The following is a 22,439-nucleotide window of genomic DNA, read 5'->3' as shown; positions in this document are numbered from 1 at the left end:
CACACACACACACACACACACACACGTATATACTGTTAGCAGGAAAAAACCTGTTAGATTTTTTAAATGTTCTATTTCCTTTTCTCAAGACTTTCCTAGGAGTCCCTGGCACAGCCCAACCATTTCTATGAAAGGATAGGACTTAGGTATTAATATTGCCTGTCTCCTACCACTTCAAATTCCTGTATGCAAAGCTGTTGAAAGAATTTTTACTGGTGCATATTAAATCTGTATTAACAAATCTTGCCTGTGTGGAATTATTAATAGTTGTATGAATGCTGCAATATCAGAAAGTCTTAGTGACTTTCTTAGCAAATAAACAGGAAAACAATTCATTAGACATGCTAAAATGTTTTATTCATCTTTATGCAACATGATCTATAGAGTTTTGTCATAGTTGTGTGAAATACGGAGGGTGGAGATTTTGAAGTCAGTCCATCATATCGTAGGAATGTGAGTGTGCCAAGATCCTTAATAATTCAGAGATTAGTTTCTCATTTGTATAATGAACATTTCAGTAGTTGCCTTAGAACTGGTGATATACTAAAAAGCCCAAAACAGTATCTTTTACACAGAGGGTACTTAATAATAATAAGTATCATTATTCTTTAAATTCTCTTAGGGATGTTATTGTGCTTAACTCAATTTATAAAAGTGAAAATATGTTTTTTCCAAAAATACAAGTCTAAATTGGTCTAGTCATTTGCTCAGGCTGATACATTTCTTTATCACCGAAAAAGCATCGAAAATTAAAAGTTCTTTTTTCCTCCATTTATTTCAATTATGGCACTTGGGGACCTGACAGAAATTTGCTATTTCAAGGACCATTTTTATCCTAGGAAGGGAAATAAAAACAAAGATTCTGATAGTTGTATAAAAATAAAGGTAAAATATGAAAGTCCTGCTTCCTAAAACTGATTTAATTTTCTTTTAATGTACCTGGAACTTTACCAAGATTTAAATGGAATGTCTGAGCTTGATTTTGTTTAAAACATTTGATATTTGCCATTACAACTTCATTTTTAGAAAGTTTAGGGGCTATTCATCAAAATGATGCTTCTGGCACTGTGTGTGCTTAGAAGATTTGAAGACCAATTCATTAGAAACGCCTCAACTCTCTCAGGGTATTCGTACTTTAATGTTACAGGGAAGAGTTGCTTGGCCTTCCTACAAAGAACATAAATCCGAGTTGAAAGATCCCCTTGGAATCCATTCATTTCTTCAATTTAAGGTGCCTGGCTATGGTGAGGGTAATGCCAGCCCAGAGACAAAAGACTCAGGATGGATGGTCCCTTCTGGTGACCTCACACTCTTCAAAGTTAAATTACCCGTGAAATAAGTAAAAAAAAAAAGGTCTCGTCTTTCCTAGGGCACCGACATCATTAAATGACAAAATGCGTTCCATGGATTCCAAAATGCAATAACATGAGAGCTATTCAGTACACAAATATTTGTTGAATACCTACTATTACAGAGGCCCTGGGGGAAATGCACAATTCAGAATTTATGGCTTCCTCCCACTGCAGTGTAGTATAGCATATAATGATCAAAGAGAGTCCAGATTTCCTGTTAGAAAAGGAAGAAGATTAATGGAGAATTTTTAGTGACTTAGTGGATAAATAATATTGTCAAGTCTTATTTAATATGTAAGAAGTGGTCGTTTTTCCAAACGGATTCAATTAGAGTTATGTATGAAAATGTGCATTGACTGAATATTGGAGAAACAGTGGAAAAACAACAAAAAGCAAGATACTAATAGCTAATGTGGCCATTAGTACAAGAACACAAGGTACCTTTTTTCCTTCTCTACATTTATTTTTAACAGCGTAATACTAACTCTTTTCTTACCAACATTTCCTTAAGAATGTGTTCCTAAGAGACACACACAAAAAGAACTCACTGAGTTCAGAGAAGCTACACAGAATCGCAAGCTTGAAAGAACCAGGGGAGGTTTACTGGCTTTTATGCTGTAATCTGAAGGAAGGGTAGGATTTGCATATGAATAGAGGCTGCTGGTTTGAACATATCTCTACAGGGATTGTTACCGCAGCTGTGTACAAAATCCTAAGCCAGCATCCTATAAAAATACCGAATACTTTCTCTGATGTAAGAAACTGAAAATGGAAATGAGGATCGAAATATATAATACATAATGCGAAACAGGAAGAAACGGTCCAAAGGCCAAGTGGGAAGAGTGAGAGAAAAGAAAGAAGGGAAAGGAAAAAAAATATGAGAAAAGGAAAAAAAAACAGAAACAAAGTCTTTGTAAATACGGAACGGTGGAGGAGTTGAAGGGAGGGCAGGGCAATCGGGAAAAAATACGAACAAAGATGCATCATGTAAAGGTACAAATTTCCAAGGATGAATGCCATCACATTGTCTACCTGAAATGCACCAATAAATTTAATAAATTAAAGACAAATTAAAACCTGTGAAGGGGCTTGGGATTTAGCTCAGTGGTTCCACCACCTGCCTCCTAAGCGCGAGGATCCAAGTTCAATCCCCAGTATCAAAAGAAAATATATTAATAATAATATATAAAGTCTGTGAAGGAAAAAGCTGAAGGACTCAGATCCCAAAGCTGACAGAGGAAATATTTCCCCATATATATTTTTCTCTCCCTAATGTTTCAATTACTATAAAGTATCAGAAATGGTCTCTTGTCTCTCATTGTCCAATGTGATATAGAGCAACAATATACAATTTCAGAGGAGAGGCAAAGTTGGAATTTTTTAGAAGAAAAGATATTAAACATTTTTTCCATAATAATAGTAGCATATACAGTTCCCTCTGAAAATAAGTTCACTATACTTTCTATAAGTTTCTCATAGTTTATATAAAATCAAAATATATTACTTAAGCATATATGTTGACTAAAAATATTGAGAAGCTCAAAATGCTGATGCAGATCACGTATTATTCTCCTAATGACATGTTTTAACCTATTTTTATCTTTACCCCAACTGTGTGTTATGTAATGTTCTGATACCAGGAATCAGGGTCCCGTCACCGGGAACCAGTCCTTGGGAACATTCTGAGTTCTTTTGTGACCTCGGTGAAAATTCAGTGAAGACTCATACGCGTCAGGCCAGATGAACAAGGGGAATTTATTGTACAGTACACATAGAGAGAGTGATACCTTCAAGCAAGAAGCCAGACCAAGTGAGGATATCGTCTGAACCGTGTGTGTTGCGGCCTGTGTTTAGACATCTTCGCATAGCCTCATGTGGATGTGGTGCCGTTTTCTTTTTCAGAGGTGGCTGAATCTCGACTGTGTGATTGATGCTGGGTGTCCTAAACCGCTACACTTGCATGACTGGTTTGGCACCGCCCTGATCCTGGTACTCTGGATGATATAAAAGGGGCAGGAAGACCCTGCTAAGGTCCCTTGTTGCTTTTGCTACCGTGTGGGCTCCATGGGCTGTTTCTCCTCTGCTTCGCCCTTCTGTCATGAACCACGCTGCTTTGGAGCCAGCTGGCTATGGACCCAAACCTCCACAAAATGTGAGCTAAATAAACCTTTCCTCTTTAAGTTTAGGTGTGGGATTCTTTGTCTTAGCGATGAGAGAAAAGTAACTAACACAAAGTGAAAGTCTGGATATTTTTCTGTACACACAAGAATTATTCCTGGGGTTTAAGGATTATGATGCATATCGTTTTACTCGGAAGAGACTTTTAATTGAAAAAAAAAACTTCTTGTTCTCCTTTTCAGATGGTCAGCTCCCTCAGAAGGCTTAATCTTTTAATAAATTTACGAAAGGTAAAATAATCTCTTAATTCAAGCCAAGTCCCAGCCCAAGGCGGAAAGGTCTTGAAAGATTTTCTTCCCTGATATGATTGCGGACATCTGCTTGCCTTGTTCTGAAAGCAGAGGCCCCGTGTCTTGGGGTGTGAGACCTAATAAATGATTGTGAAAGTGTTGGACATAGAAGTCTTTGACGTTTTTCACTTCAGCATGACTGACAAAGAATACTACTTGGGACTGCACCCTGGACCCTCAGGCCTACTGATCTCTAACCACTTGCCAGGCCCTTATTCACTTTACTGTGTAGACAAGAAAAGTGACTCACAAGAGAGGCTTGGCAGCATCTTTCCTGGGGGCCACTGGATCCGATGCCTGCTGGGTCATAGGGTAGAGATATCTCAGGCATGTTCCTATCTCTAAAGATGTCCGATGATGTGGAGTTGTACAGTCATATTTGATTTTAAAAGGATGTGAAATTGTGAATTAGGTTGTGAATCCTTTATCCATCTGTGATCTTGTCTGATCTACTTAACCCACATAACCCTAGGTTTCTTTTTTCCTTTATTTTAAATACTACTAATAATATTTGCCTTATCACACAATCCAAAAATGGGACAAGTCCATGCAGTGTTTTACCATCATCTGTATGTGATACACAGAAATGTACCTTTAAATTTTATTTTTGGCAGTAGAATGTTTATCTTATCTTTCTTCTTTCAGGTGTCCAATTACATAATTTTAAACTTTTGAAGCAATAACAATAATAAAAAAACTTTTCAGCAACCTTTAAGATAGAGATGTACAAAATAAAACATAGATGGCTCACGCCTATAATCCAGCACTTCAGAGGCTGAGGCAGGAGGATCTCTGTGAGTTTGAGACCAGCCTGGGCTACATAGTGAGATCCACGTCAGTCTCAGCTACATAGTGAGACCCTGCCTCAAATTCATAGCAACAACAACAACAATAACAAACCAAAATAAAACATAGAGAAATTAATATTTTCTTTGAGGAAAAAAATGAGTCAATTTATGATCCCACAAAGATAGTTGCTTTCTTCAGTTCATCCTTCATGGATCTTTCTATAGCGTGGCTCTTTTTCCTGCACTCTTTGTACCTCATCAAATATGTTCAGTTTGTGAAGTGATAACACCTGATAGAGCTGTTGCAACACTCTGAATTTTCCCTGGCTTTCTTTAATTAGATTGTGCAGAACAATATTGGCTACTGTCATTCCTCCGGGGCTGCAATTGACTTAATCTGAAGCGTACATCGACCGCTAGTGGGCTTTTTATCTGGGAGCGTTGATTCTTCTGGCTACCTAAATGCTCACTGAACAGACAGGTACTGGACAGGTAACAGAGGTTATCCTCCTCCATTAATTCTACTGCCTTGTGGCTTTCTGATAACATGGGTAAAAGTGCATGCTAATCCTTTTCTATTGTATCTTTTTAAAATACCTTTAGAGGGCCAGGGATTTAGCTCAGTGGTTCCAGCGCCTGCCTCAGAAGCACAAGGACCCAGGTTCAATCCCTGGTACCCCCCAAAAAATGCCTTTATGAACACACAGCACTAGACACAGAAACTAATTTATTTTCAAATAAACAGGTTTAGAACAAATTGTCTTGATAAAGTAGCAGTTTCCAGCATCCCTTGCTGTTTTGGCTGTGTCCAGATGTCCCCCCCGTAGCTTCATGCAGTCACAGGTGGGGCTGTTTCAGAGGTGACTGGATCTAGACTGTGACTCTGGGATTAAGTGTGTGATTACTACATCAGCCCAGTGGTTGGTTTGGCCCGGCCCTCACCTGAGCAGCCTAGGGAGAATATAAAATGGGCAGAAAGAAGCTGCTATTGTTGCTTGTAGCTTGGTGTCTTCTCTCATTTACCCTGCCACGGACTGTTCTCCTCTGTCACGCCCTTCTGCTGTGCCATTTTGTCTTAGAACCAGCAGATTATGGACTGAAACCTCTACAAAGTATGAGCTAAATAAACTTTTCCTCCTCTAACTTTCATTTGTCTCATCTACGGGAAGGGTAACTAAGACACTTTCTCTTTCCAGTTAACTTGAAAATGTGTGGCATACTTAGATACTGTGGATTTATACACCTAGGGCTTTATTTTCAGAGGGGAAGTGCAGCCTCCCCATGTTGTCAGTGCAATGGCAGGCATGGATGCAAACCACAGCCTTGCTGGAGAACACAAGTCCCAGCATTTCTAAACTCAGCTTCAGTAAAGAATTAAAGAGGCCAAGTTCCAAGTAAAGGGAGATGACTCCCTCGAAGATGGGAAGAGAGGAAAAGAGAGAGTTCTGGCAGCTACTCCAATGAGCAGGGCAAATTCAAATGTGAGTTGCTCCTGGGCTCTGGCCAGCAGCTCTTCCTGTAAGGTTTCCGTGTCCTCTGTAGGCTCGCGGGTCCCCTGGGTTCCCTGGCTTTGTCTTTCATCTTAAGCCGGGCTTTCTTCTGCCACCAGACCTTCTGTGTCCTTGGGGAGGAAAAGATTTGGGGTGGGGGCCTTAAGGACGGGTGACTTAGATTTAAGGGTTAAGAAAAGGGAAAGCTTGCGATTCTCATGTTAATCACGCTACCTGTGACTTTCCCAGACCTGCTTTCTTCGCCTTTGTCTTCCTAATTGCTGCAATCTTGCTGCCTCTGTGTTTGTAATTGAGGGAGTCTTGCTGCCTGTGCCCTTCTGTGTCTGTCTGCACAGGTCAAAGTTGTGTCCTCATCTTTATTTTATTTTATTTATTTATTTTTTTTGGTATTGGGGATTGAATGTGTCCTCATTTTTAATAAAGCTTGGCGAGGCCTCTGACCTACCTTTTCCCTACCTACTGGGTCCCTGTCCTCTCATCAGCAAATATTTTATGACTGTGTCATATATTAAGTGCTGTGTCTGATTCAAGAAAAGGTTTCTTCCTTCAGCACTTCGGATATTTTAAGCCCAGTGATTCCTCATTACCAGTGAGTGTGGAGTGATGCACTGTACAAGGTCTACCGTCCAAAATCACGACCCCTAGATCAGTGAAGGCAAACCTTTTAGAGCTTTCAGTGAGACTTAACAGCCCCGTGTGGCACAGGTGCCATAGGTTCTCCACCCCTGTTCTCCACAATTCTCTAGCTGTGTCAACCAAATTTCCTGAATGCACTATTACATGTCTTTTGGTGGATGAAAACATCTCTAGTTTGAAACCACAGACACAAAGTAATAAAGCGTTCTTCAGGCAATTCATCCCCAAATAACGTATCAATTCGTCTAGAAATGCATGGAATTAAGAAAAGCTGGTGCACAATTTTCCATGAAAATGAAAAGAGTCCAAATGTTCATTTACGGCGTTATCTAGGCCACAAACAAAAAAAATGATCCCAACTTTCTAAAAGTAGTGTAGAAAATAATTTAGACCTCAAATATAGATTGTGTGTTAGGAAACATGCTAGACTATCACAAATGTTCGCACAGTTCATTTTCACAGACACCCTAAGATTTATGAGCTATTTTACTCATTTTCTCACTAAGAAAATCATTGCTTAGTGCTGTTGGTAATATGTCCAAGGAAGCCAGTATGCTGGTGTCAGAACATGAATTTTAATTCACATCTGTGTCATTTCAAAGATCCTGCTTTTTGCAGCAAATCACAAAAGGAAAGCACTTAAGAAACTATGCTAATGTAATTGGTTGAAATATAAAAGGTTTGGGGAAATAAAGCATGATAAAAACAAAATCTTTTTTATGATTTAAAAAAGGAAGTCTGCAAAAGTGTGCCACGGTTGACAATGATCACGGCTGAATGCACTGATGGCTACATACTGATCAACTATGGTTGGAATACAGGAGACAACACTGGTTCCCGCAGACAAAATTAATCATTTTTGGTTGGTGCGGATATGAAGCAATATTGTTCTAAAGAATTTATTGTAAACATGCTGCCGGTAATGACTGATACAATATACACAAGGCAGGCATTTACATAGAGCCTATGTGTATGGGCCCTGAACAAAGGGTTGGTATTTTTTGTTGTTTTGTTTTGGTTTTTCTTTTTTTCTTTAAGTCAAAGCTTTCTTCTGCTTCGAAAGAAAATAGCATGTTGCAATTTAATAGCTGTTTCTCTCTGAGAATGTAAAGGGCTTTGTTGACCCCAAAGACTGCGAAGTACTCAGAGTGGATTAGTCAAGGGAAACAGTCAAATTGCTGCCTCCCCGTGAGGATGGACGCATGAGTGGATGGTGAGGCAGAAAGCAGAGACAGCAGCCTGGCGACTCAAAAGAGAGAGTGGCTCAGTGTCACTTGACTACAATCCCAACAGCACCTGCGCCTCCGCCTCCACTGTGCGCAGTCCCCTCCCCACCCTGTTACCATGCAGAGCATTTTTCTTATGAAATGTTTTACCTGTTTACTATTGAATTGTTTCAAAGGAACGTTCAGAACTTGGAGGAGTTTCATACAGTTAGCAGGTATTTTGAGCTTTGGCTGCAAAGACATACCAGAGAGGGGAAACACTGCACCCAAACTCGGCAAAGTGTTTGTGGAAAGAGAGCGAAATTAAGCCGTGATTAATTTATGGCAGACATCACTTCCTGCATGTGGTACTTGCATAAATGAACATTTGATTTTTTTTTATTAGTGCATTTTTGTGTGGGGAATTTGTCCGTCTACATAACACATCTTACACCCTTGTTATGTCCCCCTTCCTTTCCCTCTCTCAATCCTCTACTATTTTTGAACCTATTCCCCTTTTCCGTTTTCGGTGTTAGCAGTACACAGGGGTGGCATTCCCTGAGTGGATGTGGTACCTGTACACAACATAGTTTAATTCCTTTTCCCATCCCTTTTCTGTCCTTTCCTTCCCTCTGGTATTTGATTTTACTCACTCATTTTTCTTCTCTTCATTCTGCTACAAATATTAACTGTACACTTCATGTCCTAATCTTATTTCTAGGGAAGTAAAATCAAATGCATAGCTCTAATTTAAGCTCACTGTTCAATGTGGTCCAGAGATATCAGCTCTCAAGTTGGGAGGAAGTAGCTTCCGGAAACCTAGAGTGTCAGTAACAAGAAAGTCTCCCCAGAGGAACCCCAGATGCCCCGTCTGAGGCAGAAAGACTGATAGTAAAGGAAAAACTGTCAGGCTAGACTCAGTATTAAAAAGTTCTACAATTATGGGACAAATTTTTTTAGGAGGGAAAGCAGATGTCCACACAAAGCATAAATAATCAAAAAAATATGGTCAATCTTTAAATTTAAAAAAATAATTACAGCTAAGGATGCATTGCCATGAATCACATTCAAACTCTTCACCCTCGCCTTGAGCACACCCATCCCATTTTCCTTGCCACTTTCTGGAGCAGCACTGCAGCCCCTTTCCTCGGTGCCTTTACTTGCGCCATTGCGGTTGTCTCGACCTACTCCTCGTGATTCATGGTTATTTTGAGCTTGACAAGGAACCAGACCTTGCTTGGGGCTGGATCCAGTCAATAAGGTGGATGAGGAGACGCCGTGATGATCTTTGAGCCTACCTGTCCATTCGATAGCACTCGCCAGAAGCACCCCCTGTTATTTCTGATCACACCTCATGAAGATACCTACAAAAGAGGACTTTCAGAAATGCTGCATAACGTCCACCAACCCAGGGTGAGTTCGAGGTCGGGGAAAGATTCTGAAGGGGGAATCATTGGCAATGCGTATGTTAATATAATAATTTTTAAAAATGTAAACATTGTCCATCTATGTTGATCGCACCCCATAGACAGGATGTCAAAGATCAAGCCCAGTAGGATGATGGTTTGGGATCAATATCACCCAACAGTTATTGTGCTAAGTACTTTGGGTAAATTCTTTTCAGCATCACTTACCAGGTAGAGACTTCTGTTCACATTTTACACACTTGAGACTGAGAACCCAGAGATGTAAATCAGCTCACCCAAGGTTCTGAAGTATTGAAATGCAGCATGTGTAAAAATCTATATCATCCACTATGGTTCCTACACAGCTTCCCACAGTGGACAGAATTACACCACACGTAGAGGAAGTGCTATCCCAACTGACTCACTAACGCCTTTAGTTTTGGTAGCTCGGTGTCATGGTGTAGATCTGGAATTGTTCTTCAAACTCTCATGAGCTCAGATGAAGGACTTTTGGGAGTAAATAGATCATGGCACACTACACTGATCAATAGATTAATCCACTAGTGAATTTATAGCTGAATGTGCTTTTAAGAGCTGGGGTCCATTTGGAAGATGTAGGTCACTGAGCTGGAACAGTTTATCTTCCTCCCTTCTCTCTCTACTTCCTTCCTGGCCAGCATGGTGTGAGAAGCTCTCCTCCTCCTCCAGTCCCATCTTCTATGTACCGTGTCATTCCTGCCTTGAGGCCAGCCAACTACAGACTAAATCCTCTGAAAACAGTAAGCCAATTTGAAGCTCTCTAAGCTTTAAATTGTGGGTGTGAGCTGTTGTTCTCAGCAGTGTTAAAGTGGCTGAGACACTCGATTCCAGGTCATAAGAACTCTTCCAAAAGCAGGCAGCTGGCAAGGAGAAGACAGCAGCCTGTACACAACTGGCTTGAGAAGAAAGGAGAAGAAGGCATTTTTACACAAAGCCTGGCATTGGCATCTTTCATATCAGAACTTGTCTTTGTGGCCATCAACTGTAGACAGCGACCCATGAAGGCAGTGCTGGGTTTGTAGTAATCTCTTCTGCTTTTCTGGTTCCAGTGGCTTCAAATAGACAGATTTGCTACCTTGGCTTTTCCATCGTGGGAAATCTTATATCTGGCCATGAGTAGACCAGCATCACATTCCTCCGTCTCTATCAGAAACTGTAAGACATACACTCCTCAAAAAGTCTCACAGGCCTCCTCCTACCTGTCCTCGGTCTTCAGCTCCTGTCCTGTGCTCGATTCACTTAATGGTTTCTAGACATAAATCTACCCGTAGGCTTGGCAATATAAGATGTTCTGCTAAATCTATTACTTCTCATAAGGGCTCCTCTCACGAAGAGGTCCTTTTCGGGCTTGTCTGCTTGGAAAATATCCACCCTTCTTTCACTTCGAACCTAAACTCCCTCCCTGCTCGGCAGGCTTTCGTGTTCATCCAGTGAGTGATAATCCAGGTTTTCTCTACTACTCTCTGACTTGGAAACGTCTCTAACAGCCCAAGTAACTCACGGCCTTGAAGTCATTTGCTTGTTTGCTCGCGATATATTACGCAGTCCCAGGTCTTCCTTCCTTCCTTCTTTGCTCCGCCTTCCTTCGTGCCCTCCTTCCTTCTGTCCTTTCTCTCACCTCTCTTTCCTTTCTTCCTTCCATCGTTCCTCTCTGCCTTCTCACCCTCTTCACTTCTTTTCTGTTGCACTGAGGATTCCACACATGGCCTTCACATTGAGCTGTATCCCCATATTTTCTGATATTTTCAAATTTTAAAACAAGGGCTTGGTAAGTTGCTTACGTGCCCCGACTGGGTTCAAATTTTGCATTCCTTCTGCCTAAACCTCCTAGAGTGCTGGGATTATAAGCATGAGCCAACACACCTTGATAGTTTTCTTTTCATCTTTAAATATTTAGCATCAGTGTAAAGAAAGCCTCATGTTTCATGCTTGCAATAGTTGATTTTGTGTGTCAACTTCACTGAGCTACAGTACCGACATATTTGGTTCAACATTATTCTAGACAGTTTCATGATGTTATGTTTAGAGTGAGGATAAAGTTTAAATCTGCAGACTTTGAGTAAAATAGATTACTCTCCATAATGTGAGTGAAACTTATCCAGTCAGAAAGCTTTTTGGTTTTTTGAGGCAACTCTTGGTTGGCCTAGAGCCAGAGTTCCTCCTGCCTCAGCCTCCCGACTACTGATATTAAGGCAGACACCATTGAACTCTACTAACTGAGGTCTTCAAGACTGAAAACTAAATGACTTTTCCCCAAGGAATAAATAACTGTCCAGCCAACTGCCTGAAGGCTGAATTTGTAACATTAAACTCTCATGGTCTCCAGCCTGACTGATGTATTCTGCAGATTGTGGACTTGTCAAATTCCACAACTATGGGAACAAACTCCCTAAAACCTTTCTTTCGAATGTTTTTGAAGAATTAAACTGTATATTGGAGTTATTTTCAGAGCCTAGGTGAATAGAACCTCTGAGAGTTGACACCAGGTAATTTTTCAGTAGCAGTTACTTTTGCAGAAGAAATGATTCCCTGCCATTTGTTCTGCTCGAAAGCCTCATTAGGAAAACTTATTTTTCACACATTTCAATCCTTTTGCTTGTAATCACGCAATGTGTTATTTGTCTGGCTCGTATTTTATTTTGTGGTCTTCTGTTTGAGAGAGGTTCTCACCCTGCAGCCCAGGGCAGCCCAGAATTCCTTGGGTTCCCCCAAGTGGTAGGGAACACACGTGTGTTCTGCGTGCCTGGCTACCTCTCGGTCCTTGTAGACGTAGTGGGAGATCTGGGCAAGCCCACGGTTCCAGCTTAGGTGGAAAGGAACTTCCAGGTCCCTTGGGCTCACCAGCTTGTGGAGGACAACTGAAGCACAGGGCTTTGAGGATGATCGCTGTTTGGAAATGGGCTTGGTTAGAGGAGCTCTCTGGAGGGTAACCCGGAAGGAAGGATTGGTCTCCTCTCTGGTTCTTCCCTCTCCTCTCTGCTTCCTGGCCACTGGGACATGGGCAGCTCTTTCCCTCTATGCCCCTCTGCCATCCCTGTTTCCTGTCCTGAAATCTGCTCAGCCTAGACTGAAATCTCAGAAGCATGAGCCAAAGTAAAGCTCCCCTCCATGAAGTTGTGAGTAACGGCGTCTCAGCCATGCAGATGACTGAGACCTGTTTGACTCCTAGTGTCTGCAACTGTGTCTTCTGGGTGACCTGAATGCTTGCTGCTATGAAAGAGAAGAAACTCAGTGGGAGGAAACCGTACTTCTGAATTGCAGCCATAGCATTTCTTTGCTGGCTTATTAATATCCCAGCCCTTTGTGGTGATAAATGTTTTCCACCTCCCTGACTATGCATTTCCTCATGTATAAATGCAGGAGACAGCTTCTGCCTTGCTGGCTTGTTTTGCAGCTAGAGTGGAGCTGTAGACACGTGGTGCCTTTGGGGTGAAGCTGTCAGAAAGCTCCATTTGACTGGCTGTGCAGCTTAGCCCATGAGGGAATTTTCATGTTGCTGCCCAGAAAGAGTTGTGAGGACTCAGTGACAGGAAGTGGGTTGTTTGCCAAGTCTACCCTGAGCCAGAAATGAGTCTCTTAGTGAAGAAGCTGGCATTGTCCACACAGCATCTCAGGACAGAAGGTCTGCACGGTCCCTGCACCAGGAACTAGCTGATATCTGGTGGCACCACCAGGTAGCAGACAGAGAGATGCCGCTGCATACCCTGGCCTCACACTCAGGGTTGATGTGGAATTGGTAAATGCATCCTAGAAATCTTCCAGTTTAAAAATGTACTTCAGGGGCTGGGGATTTAGCTCAGCGGTTTGGTGGCCTGCCTTGCAAGAGCAAGGACCTGAGTTCAATGCCCGGTACCAAAAAAAAAAAAAAAAAAAAAAAAAAAAATGTACTTCAGGATAGTTCCTTGGGAAGTTTTATAACCGGAGACAAAAACTCTCCTCTGGTAGTGGTAGCTTTAAAACAAGACAGAAAGTCCAGTACTCACAGGAAATCTTCTCACCAGCCAGGGATAGCAGAGCAGTTAAAAGGGAAAGTCCATACACTTTCACTGTTATCCACAACAAACCCTTAAAGTTCATTTTATTATATGCATGATGCTGAATTCTATATTCTTTCCTACATGAGGTTTTAGAAGTACCCAACGCATTTCTCCCCGTCAGAATATACTGAGTCCAAAGGTTTCTGAGACAGTTAAGCCTAAGTAAAAAAAAAAAAAAATTATATGGAACCATATAATTAATATCACTCAGGATTCTGGTCATTGGTGATTTTGGTGATTCACAGAGAATGTGAACACAGTGCATATAATTACTACTATTGTTGTTCAGGTTTCCAGGACCAGATATGCTACCTGGCCCCCTAAACAAATTACCAAGTATAGATTACCCCCCCGCCATGAACTTGGCAGAGTTAAACATGTTAAGGAAGACTTTATCCAAGGTTACATGGTTAGGGAAGAGAGTCCAGATCAGCCTGAGCTCAATTCTGCTGAGTCAAGGGACTGAGAAATTTAAGAGCAGGAGTTACAGACTCAGAGGCCATCTGAGTTGGTTCATTATCATTTCTGGAAGAAACAGTAAGTTTTCTTTTATTTGCACTGAAAGGGAGTAGCTTCACCCCTTGCAACAAGCAGCTCACTGGGTTCCTATCCTACCTCAGGCTCAGGCTCTGGAGCTGGGGCTTTTGCTTCCTGAATGATTGTATTTCAAAGGCCTTGCCCCCAGGTCCTAGAGAAAGAGGGTCTTTTAGAAAAGATTTACATCTCAAAAAAAAAAAAAAAAAAAAGATTGACAATTACAAGTTTTCTAAAGGAGAAGCTGCAAGAAAATGTCCTCAGGGGGTTAGACTCCTATCATCCCTTGGTCGCACAAAGGGAACTTTCATGCCATCTGGGTCAGGATTTACCAGGTAGAACATCCTCCATCCACTTTAGCTCATATCATTACCAAAATGATCATTCTTTGGGCTTTTGGCTTTAAAGTTTGGAATTTGATTTGATACATGTTCTCAGAGGGAAATTATTTACAGTTTAAGAATATTTTTTCCTCTGCTTCCAGAAATGCCTCTCCTCTTCCGAGGTTGATGATTCATTGTACTTGTCTTCTCTCTCACTTTTTTAAAAAAAGTAATTTTTAAAAGCATTTTACACTTGAAAGGAATTCAGTATTAAAGTTTGAAACTTTCCTTCACATCATTCTTATTTGCTCTAATTAAAACAAGATTAGCTGACATGCACAAGTCATTTACAAAATATATAACTGCATTCTGAGAACACATCTAATTACAGAGGCAACATGGGGAATTGCAAGGTTGTGAAATCCACCCTAATATTTTGTTTACGCCCTAGTTTTCAAAGCTTCATTAATTGAACTGTTATTATGAACACATTCTCCATGAATTAGAATCTAGGTATCTTTTTCACTTATTTATTTGTTTTTTAAACTTAGTCATAGAATTTCCTAGAAAGCAAAAGACAAAATGGAAATGTAAACACTGGAGAGAGAACCATGAGGATGAACATGTGGGGTGTGCCTGGTGCTTCTGCAGCCCTAACTGTGCTTACTTCGGGCAGTGGCATGGCTGGGAGTAGCGCCTTCTTCTCAGGACACAGATGCGCAGATTGAGGCTCAGTAGCCTTACACAGCCTCACCAAATTCACAGAACTGGTAAATCTCCAAATGAGAATTCATTCCCTTCCCCTAGTTTGTGGTTGATAACTCTTCCATATTTATCATGATCGACAGGAGGCACAGAAGGGGACTTTATGAATACTTTTGAGAAATCATATTCAATCACAATATAAATTTCTAGCTGCATAAGAAAAATAGAATTTCAAGCTAAACAAAAGTATGATGACAGTGACCATGCAATTTCCAAAAACAAAAATATCATTAGTAAAAGGATCATTCTTTGGGCTTTGAGCTTTAAAGTTTGGAATTTGGTTTGATACATGTTCTCATGATACTTTCACATGATAGGTCAGTAACCTCATTCAAGAAACTAAGATAATCTTGTTTGTAGAAGTTCAGCACTATTTGTGTTTCTGTAAAGGAAGCAGATGACAGATACGGACAGACCTTTTCACACACCATGAAGTCATGCCATTCCATGGTAGAATTTTTCAAAGCAGTCATTGAAAACAAACATTAAACCCAGTAACGAAGTAAAAGTTTGCATAGCACTAGATTAGACAGTCAGAAACTCATGACAGCTGGGAGAAGCTAGATCAAAACATTCACCTGGAAGAACTTGAAAGGATGCAGAATTCTTTGCTATGGGAGAAAGGGGATTAAATGGAAGTTATAGGTTCTTTCACTCTGCAGAGCCTGAGTCCTCAGCCCACTACAGATCAGAATCTGTGTGTGGCCTGTTAGGAACTGGGTGGAACAGTGGAAGATAAGGCAAGTGGGTGAGCCAGTGAAGCTTCCTCTGCATTTTCAGCTTCTCCCATCTCTGACATCACCACCCGAACTCTGCTTCCTGTCACACCTGGGGTGAAGGATCTAGGTCATGTGCACCTTAGGAGGGTGTCAAGCCCAGTGATCTGAGGTGGAGCTGAGGCACTGATGCTAGTGCTGGGGAATGTAATTGTTTGTTGGTCTGTCTTGCGATACCAGGGATCGAACTCAGGACCTTGTGCTTGCGAAGCAGGTGGTGGAACCACTGAGCTAAACCACCAGCCCTGTGATTGTTATGTATCACAGCCATATAGTAGTAACAAAAGAAGCCAAAAGGACTAAAACCACCCCTCCCCAGTCTATGGAAACACTATCTTCTGTGAAACTGGTTCCCTGAGCCCAGTGGGTATACCCACTGGGAGTCAGCAGGGACAAAGCACAGCTGGAGATCACCCAAGATCTTGCCCATTTCTTGTCCATATCTATCTGTTTCTATCTCTGTCTCCATCTCTAGCTCTTTTCTGTCTCTGTTTCTCTAATTTTATCTCTGTATCTCTATCTCTCTATCTCTAACTTCTCTAGCATTATCTCTGTTTCTATCTCTCTATCCCTATGTTGTCTATCAGAAAATTAGTATTCTTATACACTTGAGTAATTCATTGTTCTTCTGTGAACCATTTTCTTTGTCATAAAACAAGGATGCTAACCTAGGTGAATTTCAAGGTGTTTTTAGGGCACTATCTCATGAAATACCTCTTCAACTGAAGGAAGCCCTTTGAGAAGGGCCCACTGACTGCATTCCACAGTCATCACTATAGAGTCATTTTCTCTGAGAAGTTCCTTTTGGCTAGTTTCCATCTTCCAAAGCTCAGTCCCTTCAGAAAAGTTGTTTCTTGTCCCTTGATCGCATGTGACTTAATATTCTCATGGGAAATGGGGGTGCTGTCTTCCTTCCAATTGCACATCCCTACTCATGGTGCCTATGTCTAACCCCTAGAACCAGGGAATATGGTAGACCACGTGGCCAAAGGACCTTGCAATGTATTAAAGTTATGGACCTGAAGTAACCCTAGATTATTTGGATGAACCCACACTAATCACACGGGTTCTTAAATGTACATAATTGTTGTGAAGCTGAGAGTAGAATCATGGTGAAGAAGACAGACCCAAGAAAGGGCTGTGTCACAGCGATTCCTCTCTGACATGCTGTCCTTGGCTCATGTAGGTGCTCATGTTCAAGGGTCAGAAAGAAACCTAGAAACTTATGGGGGGAAATGAAGTATTTAGGAATAAAGAACGACTTCTGATTAACAGCAAGCAAGAAAAGTAGAAGCTTATATCTGCAAATGCCAAGAATCTTATTACTGTTGGAAGCAAATTAATCCTCAGAGCCTCCAATAAGATAGCAGCTTGGCTGCCAACTTCCTCTTGACGTGGTAAGGACAATTTCAAATTTTAAGCTGCAGACCTGTGGAATGATCAATTTGCATTGTTGCAAGACCCAAAATGTGTGAATTGATATGTTGGCAACAGAAAGCAAATACGCTACATCCACATTGTCTGTGAAATGATTCACACATTAATTCAAGATTTGAAAAATATTTCCAGGATTTATTTATAATAGCCTCTTAGCATAATGATTATAGAGTCTTATGCACCAGATTTCCCTTAGTTATGTTGTGTGGCAAGAACCAGGGTCCCTGGTTCCTGACCCTGGTGCAGATTTACTGGGTATGTGATAACCAAAATTTTTTAAACCAATGGCCACAATAATCCTTCATGTCGTCTAATTTTAAAGAATGATGGTGTAGAATAGGCTGTAGCTTCTCGACTTCCATATTTTGACACTAACAAATTTTTTCTTACATAATTGAAAAGTGATTCTTCACGGAATTTCCCATTATCCTCTTGATTTTTCTTTAAACTGCTCACAAAATAAATAAAGACAGAGTTTGAGAAAGAGTTGATAATAAATTCTGTCATTCTTTCAGACTTCCAGTAATGGATTCTCAATAGGTTTTACTCTAGATTCAAGGCTTTAAATGTTGTCATGTGTGTTTTACTTGATCTGATACTAACACAGATTGAAGTTAAGCAATGCCTGTTTCGCAGAATGAAAGAACAGGTCCCAAATGGGAAAAAAGAAAAAGAAAATGTTATTTAAAAATCAGAACTGAGGTATGGGTAGGGATGTAGCTTAGTGGTAGAGCACAAGTTTTTCATGTACAAGGCCCAGAGTTAAATTCCCAGCACCAGAAGATAAATAAATAAAGATTCACTTGAGAAATGACACTAAGAAGGAAGTGTGTATTTTACCCAGGACTTTATGGAAAGACAATATGAGAAAATTTCTATTGCCTGATATGTAATAAATGCTTAGAGAAGACAAAGAGGGACAGATTGCTATCAGTGAACTTGGAGCAATAATTGTGTGCATGCATAATTACTAAGATAAAGCAAGTATTTAACTAAAGTGTAAAATTCCACAGAATGCTGGGAAGGGTAACTCAGTGGTAGAGTACTTACCTAACATGTGTAAGCCCCTAGGTCCAATCCCCAGTACAAAAACTACACGGCAAAAACTTCAAAGACAAATATACTAGGAGTATCTTTGATCATTTCTGAATTTCAATGAACCCAGAAAATAGAATTAATGTAGTTAATATTATTTACTACTCAAGAATTATTTTGTGATTTAATACTTGGCTACCCCCGGCTTTTTACATCATTTCAAAAAATCTTTTTACTTTCAAATTTTAACATACTTTTTATATTTTTATCCCTATTAGAAAATTATTAACTGATATCACATAGTTAATGGTTATTCTAAAAATCTTACCACACACATGTTTTTCTGTAACTGTTAAATCAAATACAAATACATGATAGGTAAATTAATTACTATTATAAATCTGCATCTTAATTCAAGGACCTTAAACTTTTTTTTTTTTTTTTTTTTTTTTTTTTACCGTGGTTCAAACTCAGGACCTTGGGCTTGTGAGGCAGGAGTGGTTCCACTGAGCTAAATCCCCAGCCAAGGAATTTAAACATTTTTAGTTTCAATTATCCATTTCTTAACTGACATTGTTTTTTTTAAAATTTCCATACAAATTAACTACTAGTAATAAATATTATTATTACGTGCTTTTGGATCTTTTCCTTCTTTTTAAAAGTAAATGATGTAGAAGTTATTTTAATGAATACATATTGGTACTGTATCCTCTCACGATTTTTGAGGTTGGTTTTGCTGTTGTTGTCGTTACTTCCATGTGATATGTAAACGTACAATGGCCTCTGTTATCGGCCCTTTATCGATATTGCTCCAGAATGATCTGGACTGTATTATGGATTACAAAAGCTATGCTGTCAGTGAAGTTATTTCCCTGTTGTGGCAAACCCATTGTGTTTTGTCTCTGCTTTTTAAATCTTTTATGTGACTATGGCATTTTGCATTCTTTGTTGCTAGGCACTCAGGAAAGTCTGCTTCCCCATAAAGGGGCTTCTGGGGGACACTGTGAGTCTGCCTCCCTCCTGGGTCTGCATCACACACACTTCTGCACATGTGACCCCATGTGAAGGTATCGCGGTATCCCCAAGACCCTCACCAGGGGCAGCTGCCCGATGTTCCATTTCCTTGCTTCCCAAACTTTGAACTTTCTTTATAAGTTGCCCAGACACAAGACACCTCTGAGAGTTGACTCACTTGTGAACATACCCCTTTCTAACTGATACAGTTCCAAAGGAGCACATTGGGATCTCTGAATTTTGTCAGACTCGTGTTTAGATCTAGTGTAGGAGCAACTGCAGTGTCCCAACCCTTCCAGGTCTGAAGAAAAATGTTCTTTTGGGTCATTTCTCTCAAAAGTGTTATATTACTAATGGCAGTGATTCTTCTTAACTTCTATCTCCATGTAGTGGGGCACAGATGCAAGCATCATTATTTTCTTCCCAGGAAATAAAATGTTTTCTACTGGGAGATATGTTTTCTCCTGTAGGAGTCTAAGAATGCATTTCAAGTATATTTCTGATGATATCACTGCAAATGTTTCTTGATATCTTATTTACCTAAAAATTATTTACTGAGTGTCAGTTCTGTGGCAGTTAACGTTTCAACTCAGGTCACATGGCAGGGCCATCAAAGACCAAACAGTTTTCCTGTTTGTGGACTTTATCAATTGGAGAAGGCAAAATACAATCAAGTAAATAAGTAATTACAGAGTGCATTAGATGTTGATAGATTTTTGTCAAGTTTGGTAGAAAATAATTTTAATTACTATTATTTTATAATAATAAAATTACTACTTATAAAAATAGGCAGGTGCAAATATTAAAGAGACTCTTGGTACTGAGGATCGAACTCGGGTCCTTGCACTTTAGAGGCAGGGGGCTGAACCATGGAGCTAAATCCCGGGCCCTCCGTTGACCTGTTAAAAATAACATCCACTGACGTTTGCAGTCTTTCTTCTATGTAACGTCTAAATTTTCTCATACATTCGTGACTGGCAGTAAGGAGAATGTGAGTTCTGGGCTTCTGGCTAATGAGTAATTATCTTTTGTCAGAGACCACATGGTCAATGAATCATTTTACCGAAGATGTTCAATATTTGTTTAACTGTGAGAACACTGCAATTACATTGTATAGACCGTATTTTTAGATTCCGATTCAAGTGAAATGCTACTTAAAGTCGATTTTTAAATAATTACGTTTCATTACTATTGTGTACAAAGCAGCATGTCAAGTGGAAAAATCAGTTGAGGATGAAACGCTGGATTAGTCTAACTTCCTGATCAAAAGAAATAATTTGAAACGATTACTAGAGATCATCTTTCTGAACATTCCTGTCTATGACACTTACGAGAAAGACACACACGGTAAAGTCTCACCACATTCCCTTACCATGCATTTATCTTTGAATGCATAGTTCGTGAAGCTCTAATTATTAACAGAACTCACAAATGTCAAATATAGAAATGGTCAAACTCTTATTACATGGAGTATGATGGAAGTAGGCTGAATAAAATATTTCACATTAAAATATAAACAATAGGAATAATTGGATGTGCAGTAGGAAAAATGAGAAGCTTGATTTTTGCATCACATACTATTCACATTCAAACCCAGGATTATTATTTCTAAACTCAAAAAGCTAAACACTTAAGATTTCAAAAGCAGATGTCTTCATAACTCGGATAACATAAAATGATTTATATAGGAAATGAAAAGCACTAACAAGAAAGGAAAAGATTAATGAGTTAGAATACATTAAAAAGGTAGCTTTCTGTCCCAAAACACAATAATTTGAGATTGTGAAAATACAAGGTTTAAGGAGTGATCTTTTCAAAATGTATAACATGCATACATACACATATGAAATTGTTATGTGTAACAAATATATATAGAAGTCTTATAGAGAAAACTAAGTAATAAATAGAAAATGGGAAAAACTGGTGGCCACCCCACGAAGTAACTGATACAGACACCTGATAAATTTTAGAAACCTTCACTTCATTCGGTGTCAGGGAAATGCAAATTCAATTCATACCCACCCTCCACAGAATGGTTAACTCGTGTGAAGTACAGACACACATCAATGACACCAACTGCTGTGGGGTTATGGAGCAAGTGGAACTTTCATTTTCTGTCTCTGTGCATTGACACAACCACTTGGGAACCTTCCAGCCTGTCCCTCTTAAGCCCAACATGAGAGACAGATGCAGATTCAATTGCACAGCAATTTAAGCCATCACATTAACGGAAATGTGCACATATGTCCACACAAAGGGCGTGTACAATAATGATCATAGCAGCTCTACTCATAATCCTAAGATAGAAACCCTGCAGAGGTCCATCAGCAATAAGGCAGATACCTAAAAGAAAGGAAATTATGATATCTTCCTGCAAACATTCATTCCCCCAGCCCACTGAATGAAGGAAGTCCATCAAAAAGAATTTCCTGCGTTGAAATTACTGTCCAGAGGAAATCATATGAAGTTCAAAAGCAATACACTCATCCATGGTGTAAAGATCGGAATGGGGTCTGTTTGGAGCAGAAGATATAATGATGAGGAGGTAGGAAGGGCTTCAGAGTCAGATGATGACCTATTTTTCAACCTTAGTGCTGGTCTTTCCACAGTGCTTCGAAAAGTCAGTAAAACTGCATTTTGAATGTGTGTACAAGTCTGTATTTCTTTCACACTATAATTAAACTTTTTAAAAGAGTACATGTTCATTGATGTCTCTGAATAATAATAATATGTCTTATTTACACTTAGAAAAAATGATAGAGAATAGTTTCAAGGAGATTCTACTTTCCACAGACCATGTTAGTGAGATTTTTGTCTAAAATTCTGCTGTACTACTAGGAGATCTTTAGATGTGATGTTGCTCCTAAGGATCAAGACATTTAGAGTTCTATGAAATATCATTCAATTTTAAATTATTAACAAGACACAGGGAAGAACAGAAAATTCTTCAGGCCAGTATTACAAGCCACTGGCCATAGTTGGAGCATAGCATGAATGTGAGGCCTCTGATTTATAGATTTCTTTAACAAGACTTTTATGGTAATAAAATATAAATTGTGGGAAACTGAAACTAGATAAAAACTGAGTGGCATACTTTTTATGAAATGATTAAT

The 22,439-nt window shown here is 39.7% G+C and overlaps 1 long non-coding RNA gene across 1 annotated transcript in view; it reads right to left on the bottom strand.

Moving 5' to 3' along the window:
* LOC104865511 overlaps positions 1-2,979 on the bottom strand; it is a 3,788-nt gene extending 809 nt beyond the window's left edge. Inside the window, exons 1-2 of the long non-coding RNA XR_781180.1 lie at positions 2,857-2,979; positions 1,467-1,566 (exon numbers count right to left, since the gene is read on the bottom strand). This is a non-coding gene — a long non-coding RNA (uncharacterized LOC104865511). The remainder of the gene's footprint in view (positions 1-1,466; positions 1,567-2,856) is intronic.
* Positions 2,980-22,439: the final 19,460 nt, after the last annotated feature.

The sequence above is a fragment of the Fukomys damarensis genome, unplaced genomic scaffold, assembly GCF_012274545.1.
Source record: "Fukomys damarensis isolate Sample0158 unplaced genomic scaffold, DMR_v1.0_HiC HiC_scaffold_25, whole genome shotgun sequence".
NCBI classification, from domain to species: Eukaryota; Metazoa; Chordata; class Mammalia; order Rodentia; family Bathyergidae; genus Fukomys; species Fukomys damarensis.
The sequence above is the reverse complement of the archived record's forward strand: the minus strand, read 5'-3'. Positions and strand labels throughout refer to the sequence as shown.